The following is a 6,718-nucleotide window of genomic DNA, read 5'->3' as shown; positions in this document are numbered from 1 at the left end:
GGGGGCTTGACATGGTTGGGCCTTTCAAAAGGTCCAAAGACAAAAAGACCCACCTCTTTGTGGCGGTTGACAAGTTCACAAAGTGGGTTGAGGCAAAGCCAGTTAGTAAGTGTGATGCAGCCACGGCGGTTCAATTCATGAAGAAGGTGATATTTCGCTTTGGCTTTCCACATAGCATTATAACTGACAATGGTACTAATCTGTCTAAAGGCGCCATGGAAGAGTTTTTTCAACGTGAGCATATTCGGCTTGATGTTTCATCAGTGGCTCATCCCCAATCCAATGGTCAAGCTGAAAGAGCCAATCAGGAAATCTTGAAAGGCATCAAGACCCGGTTGTTGGTTCCTTTGCAACGGACATCGGATTGTTGGGTCGAGGAGTTATCCTCTGTGATATGGAGCATCAATACTACTCCTAACAGGTCTACGGGTTATACGCCTTTCTTCATGGTCTATGGAGCCGAGGCGGTTCTCCCTAGTGACATCCGTCATGACTCGCCCTGCGTGACAGCTTATGTTTAGGCTAACAATGAACAAGCGCATCAGGATGCACTTGACCTGTTAGATGAAAAGCATGACCTGGCAGCAGCTCGATCGGCGATTTACCAGCAGGACCTGCGCCGTTATCATAGCCACCGGGTTAAGTCCAGAACCTTTCAAGAAGGTGATTTGGTGCTCCGACTCATCCAGGATCAAACTGATGCACACAAGTTATCCCCACCTTGGGAAGGGCCCTTTGTGGCCAGCAAGAACTTGAAAAATGGGTCATACTACCTTATCGATGTTCAAGAGCACAGAGACTCACATAAGTAAGAGGAAGAGACCCACCGGCCGTGGAATATCGCTCATCTGAGGCCTTACTACACTTGAGCCACCGGCTCTCATGATGTACATATTTTGATGATGTATATATTATGATAAGTAATAAAAGCAGGACCTCTGTCCTCTTCATCCTCAATGATCATATGTCTTTGTTATTATCATTTCAAACGACCAATTGGGGGTTGATCGTATTCGAATCTAGCTTAACCCTCTTAGTCTGGCTCATGATTGTATTTGAATCTAGATGTTAAACCTCATGATCACTAGGGGGCTTCCTGTTCAAACATAGGTCGTATTCGAACCAAAGAGAACATAGGTGTCGGTACCCTCTTGATTGGCACAATGCCAAGCTCACTAGGGGGCTTCTTGATCGTATTCGAATCATAGCTTAACCCCTTTTGGGTACGACTTTGATCGTATTTGAATCAGAGTCGTTAAAGAACTCTCAAGATCATTAGAGGGCTTCCTGTTCAAACATAGGTCGTATTCGAACCAAAGAGAACATAGTTGTCGGTACCCTCTTGATCGGCGCAACACCAAAGCCACTGGGGGCTACATGATCATATTCGAATCCTAGCTTAACCCCTTTGGAACGGTTTACTGATCGTATTCCAATCAGAAGCCTCAACATTTTCTTTTTATTTGGATTAAGTTTCTGAACAATCTTTGGATTTGCTTTCAGACTTTTTTGTTCAGATTTAAGTATAAGTGAGGTTCAAATTTAACCCGGCTTGGTTTTTGGACGATAAGTCGCCAGCATATGATAACCATCATATATTTGGAAGTGTTGGTTTCTAACGATTGGGTTATCACCCTTACTGTTCATGTTACATAAACCGACTGTGCAAATTCAACATCACAGGTATGATATTATAGTTGTGTTTCAAAGCTATAATTCATAACAGGCTTATCTGTGATTCTCTTGTCCATATTAATGGTTATATATAAAAATATTATGACCTGCCCTGCGGTAAGCCACCAAGGGCTTTTGTGATCTATTTCTGTGTGCAGGATAGTTCAAAGGCTCTTAGGCATAAGGAAAAAAGACGATAAGTATAATATGGGTAAATATAAGATGGCGGCTTAACACTGCTGAGCACCAAAACGTGCATGATGGCACGACAGAGCAAAGTTGTTTCTACCCTATTACATGACTCCTCGAGTCCAAATGATTAAGTTGTTTTTTCAGCAGGTTACAAATATGAGCCGCCCGGTGGGTTAATTCTCTTGTTGGCCTGAAGCTTCTGGATCAACCCTCTCCGCTCCTTCGCCCTGTTCCTTGTCCCGGAAGGTTGATGATGACCAGTCAATGCCATTCAAAGCTTCAAATTCAGCTTCATCATCAAGTAGTCCGGCCGGGTCAACTTCAGGGGCGAAGGTATGCTTACGGATTGGTGGGATCAGGTTGGTCACTTTATAATGTGGCATTGGAATCCTCTGGTTCTCCGCGTCATAACCTGGCTAGTACTTGGTGAGATACGCTTCATCAGCTATCACGGTGGCCACGGGGCGTATCTCCTTCACACAAGTGGCGAAGTCTTCCTATTCAAAGGGAGTGCCATCCTCCTTAAGGCTTGGATAATCAATGGCGATGTCGACCGGGTCTAACTCCGGTAGCCAAGCTTTGGCCCGGCTTAAGGCAGCCACAGCTCCGGCACTTGCAGATGATCGCCTTAGTTCGTTGAACCGCTGGGGCAGCACAGAAAGCTTCCTTAGTACATCCGCCAAGAGTGTTGGAACTTCATTTGACAGGGCCACTGTGGCTAAGGCATGCTAGGATCCGGTGTAAAGTTGTTCCACCAGTGTGTAAACCGCCTTCAGCTTTATCAACATGTCTTGGTTAAGATTTGAACTCCTGGGGCCTGCATAACGATGTCAGGTGAGTTAATGACAATTTATATGATCATTAGAAAGATTCAAGTATTTAACACTTGCAGGGAAACTTACCAAAGGTTGCTGAGACCATCTGAGATACATGGCATTTTAAGCCGGATAATTCGACGGTCGCCTCTTCAAGAGCCGCCTCTGCCTTCTTAGCTCGATTGATCAAAGCAATCTTTTCATCAGCCCAGGCCTTTTTCTCCATTTCAAAGTCTTTTTCAGTTTCTCTTATTCAGATACACTAAATTAAAACTTGGAGTTGGCTCTTTGGGTTTCCGTCTCTTGTGCTTCCAGGCGGTTCTTCAAGTCAGATACTTCTGATTGAAGTTGACTGGTGGTGGCCTATACAAATACCGGGTCAAAATCATGACTGTCATCATACAATATTAAGTCCCAAGCCTTTTGCAAGCAACAATGCTTGTCACTTAGGGGCTAATGTCTACCGAAGAATTTTACCTACGGTTCATGAGAGTAAGTCCCAAGCACCTTGCAAGCAAGAGTACGTGGCACTTGGGGGCTAATGCATATTGCTGTTAACACTTTACAAGTATTTTATTCTATACAAGAATGTGAAGGACTGGCTCAAACATGCTGCTTAAACCGGCCCTTGGGGACTACGGAGTAAGTCGGATTTCTTACATGTTTTGTCCAGATATATCACTAATGTTCATAAGTTTGTTTCTAAGTCTACAACATATTCATCATAAGCAATAGACTTGGGGGCTGGCATAAGCAAGGATAATTAAGTGAAGGGAAGAGTTTATACCTCAAATTTCTGGTGCATTTGCTTCACCATGTCAACTTCGACGTCACGACTGCTGTGTACTTGGCTAAGATAGCCAGAGAAAACTTCCCCAATACTCATGTGAGTATAATCAGCAACATCAAACCTGACCTTGCGGCGTTCCAAGTGCTCCTCCTAGGTAGAACACTTGGCCAGCACAGTAGATCTTCCCGACTCAATATAGCCGGTCTTGGTAATCTCAACATCAGTGTCTTGGGGATCGTCTGTCTTGGCCGGGCTAGAAACTTCAGGGTTTTCAGAGCCATCGGCAGCTTGCTCGGCAGGCAGGTCAGCAATCGGTGTTGGCGTGTCATGAGCTGGTTTAGGTGGCGGCTCATGAGCAGAGGCCTCAGGCGTGGCCGTCCCAAGTTCCAGCTCTTTAAAGATCGGCTCTTTGGTCGGTTTGTTCTTATTCACCTTCTTGCTAGGCTTTTCTTTTCCGCTGCATAAGATCAAAAGATAAAAATATAGAGAATTGAAATGAATATAGGATAAGCAAGTCATCATTACCCTGGAGCGGTCTTGAAAACCGGCAAGTTGGACTGCATTGAGTCACTGTAGGATGGTGAAGTTTCCTAATAATTCGAGCCAGAAGAGTTGAGTGGTTGATAAGTGAGACCCGCCAAAGGATAAAAGGGATTTAAATCGGAGGTGGCCTCATTCCGGCGCTTCCTTGGTGTATTGGGTAAGCCGGAGGAGAGTTCCGCATCCTTGCTAGTCTGGGTCTGCCTCCGGCTCTCATGCTGTCGCTTCAAAAGAAATTGAGGATCTTGATAAGTTAAGGGATGTGGAAATCTTACTTTCCGGGTTACTCTTCAGATTTTCTGTCTTGGCAAAGGCTCCAAGTCGAAGGAAATGATAGTTACCTCTTCATCCTTTCCATGACTTGTTCCGTGTCCTCTGATGATAATCAGTGTCAATAAGGTGGTTAAAAAAGGAGCCAAGAGAGTCAAGGGCTACCTCCGACTCAGAAGTATCTTCTATTCAAAGCAAGTCAGAGGCACTGACCTTCTTTTCCTTGTTCTTGGCGGCTTCTTTCCTGGTGGCTCTCTTGGCCTTCCTGGCTCTATTTGCAGCCTCGTGATCATATTTTGGTTTCCAAAATTTATCATCAGCCTGTGAAAATCAGTAAAGGTTGAGTATAGACAAACATCAAGGTTAAAGGTAATTTACTCAGGTTGGCAGCTTACCGCTGGAGCCGGGTTAGCTTCGCAGAAGGGGCTTAATCCCACCTTACCACAATCTGCTAGGCTTTCCTTCAGGAGTGACTTTGTCATGTCATCAACGACGTGGTCCGATAAATCGTCAGAGTTGTGCTGCAGGGGGTCATTTTTCTTGCCCATGTAGGTACACATCAGACCAGGGCGGCGGCTCAACGGGATGATCCGCCAGGCAATCCAAACCCGGACCAAGTCGATACCATATAACTCGTTCCCCAAAAGAGCCTTGATTTTAGCCATAGTGGGGGCGAGCGTCTGGCGCTCAACGGCTGTAATCTTGTCCGGAAGTGGATGATTGGACTCAAGACGTAGAGCACGAAAGCCGGGCAGAGGGTTCTCATCAGCCGGAGAAGTGTCTTGGCAATAGAACCATGTCTGGTTCCAATCTTTGGGATGACTTGGTGGATTGGCATAAGGAAAAATGACGTCTCTCTGACGTTGGATTGAGACACCGCCAAGTTCCAAGATAGCTCCATTGGCACATTCGTTCTGGCGGTTCAAGTAAAATAACTCTCTGAAGAGTAGTAAGCTGGGCTCTTCTCCAAGATATACCTCACTGAACACTTGAAAATTGCAAATATTAGACACGGAATTGGGTCCGATGTCTTGAGGACGGAGGTCAAAGAAGTGTAGGACGTCCCTAAAGAATTTTGAGCTGGGTGGTGAAAAACCCCGGTTCATATGATCAGTGAAGACGATGACCTCCCCCTCTTTGGGCTGAGGCTTTTCCTCCATCAGATCAGGAGCCAATATGACATAACTTCCTTCTTCGGCAAATAGATGGTCTTCACAAAGTCATCAAGCGTACTATCTGTGACGATGGACTTGACCCAATTGCATGAAGTGGGTGGTTTGGGTGGCCATTGTGATGGAAGCCTAACAAAGAGTAAATTCCTGTTTCAAATTTAAGCCGGAGAGAAATATTACAGTGCATATTCAAGATGGCGGCTTATAAAGGGGCCTAATGGTATATGGCTAATTATGTCAGATTATTTAAGCCGCCATGAGCGCCATAAGCAGTCAAGTTATCAAAACCGCCATGGGTGGTTAAGATTATCAATTGAGCATTGTAATTTTAAACCGGTGATAAGAGTCGCCATGGCTAGGTGTATCTAACAAAATGCAGTTTTTGCCTAAGTGCTACATAAACAAGTTTCACAGGCTGCAGCTATTATTTGGATCAATGGTTGTTCAGAAAAAGAAAATATTCTAGACCTTAAAAACTAGTACAAATGAGTTCGTGAGTTCTAATGAGGCTTCTTTACCGGAAAAAGGGATCTGCTAGTATCAAAAATGGACGCAAAACAACTACCGCATGAGTTATATATTACTTTTGGATCAGAAGAGGCTGCGATGGAGGAACTACGAAGAAACTGTGATGAACCATGAAGAACACAGAGGAACTTGAAAACCCTAATGCGGATCTGAGGTGCGGGAAGGCAAAGACTTACAGCTGCAGATCTACTGCAGAGAGTTGCCTCCGTTCTCTAGATCGACTTAGGTTGCAGCGGCCGAGATTGAGGAAGACGAGGTGCTCTGCAACGGCGGCGGAGCTCGAGCGGTAGTAGGGTTGCGAGAGGAAGAAGATGAGGAAAGAGGAGAATGAGGAAAGACCTGGTCGTGTCTATTTATAAGGGAAGACTGATAAGTGGGCACGAAAAATGAGGAGGCCGAAAACATGGTTATCCAACTACAAGGACGCCTCGATTCTCGGGATGGTCATTAAGATAAGGATCCGTTGAGATATGTTGGACAAAGCATGCATTAATGGTAGATGACATCATGGCGGGTTACCACGAATCCAAAGGACGATGTCATGGCGGGTTACAAAATTTTTATACAAGCAAAGAGCAGAAGATTTTTCTTAAAGTGTTGAAGATTGACATGAACCAGTTCAAATCAATCTGGGGCCTAATGTTGGGGATATAACTATTAGGTATGACCCGCCCAGGAGGGGCCGGTTTATACCTATGAGGACTCTTGAAGCCCAAGACAAAGCTTGAAGATGGCGG

The sequence above is a fragment of the Triticum aestivum genome, chromosome 3B (assembly GCF_018294505.1).
Source record: "Triticum aestivum cultivar Chinese Spring chromosome 3B, IWGSC CS RefSeq v2.1, whole genome shotgun sequence".
Lineage (NCBI taxonomy): Eukaryota > Viridiplantae > Streptophyta > Magnoliopsida > Poales > Poaceae > Triticum > Triticum aestivum.
This window is presented reverse-complemented; position numbering follows the sequence as displayed.